The following is a 574-nucleotide window of genomic DNA, read 5'->3' on the forward strand; positions in this document are numbered from 1 at the left end:
CCAGTGTAAATGACAACTAATCTCACAATCTAAAATTGGTATTCTACATTTGTCTTAACTTACCTGAGAATGAATCATCCCAGGAAAGATTCAGGCCTTTTTCCTCCTCTATTCAAATGTTGCAGTTTGTTGTTTCTTTTACTTTTTTATGAAAATCGTTTAACTGGCATTAAATATTACTAGATCTATATGAATTACTTGAAAGAAAACCAGTTTACAAACATTAATAGTCTGACTACGAATCTAAGAAGGAGCTTTAGTTTGTTTGTTTGTTTGTTTGTTTAGCTGTAACCTAGGAAACTTGAGCTCTTCAGTGTCCACAGCTTTAGACTGACTCAGGTGACATCATAACCAGAGGCAACGGCTCGCAGCAGCAAGCTGTTGTCATGACAACCAGATACTTTGCTGTTAAAGGCATTCTACGAAGCAAACAAACTTGAAATCGCAAAGAATGCTTTCTTTTTCTGCAAACCATATATTTAACTCCATTGAAACAAGTCAGTGAGCCTAAACAGCTGAAAGGATATTTTTGTATAAATGTGTTCCTCAAAAGAGCCAGTAGATGGCGATTGTT

This window comes from Pimephales promelas, chromosome 13 (genome assembly GCF_988280905.1).
Source record: "Pimephales promelas chromosome 13, fPimPro1.hap1.1, whole genome shotgun sequence".
In the NCBI taxonomy this organism is placed as follows: domain Eukaryota; kingdom Metazoa; phylum Chordata; class Actinopteri; order Cypriniformes; family Leuciscidae; genus Pimephales; species Pimephales promelas.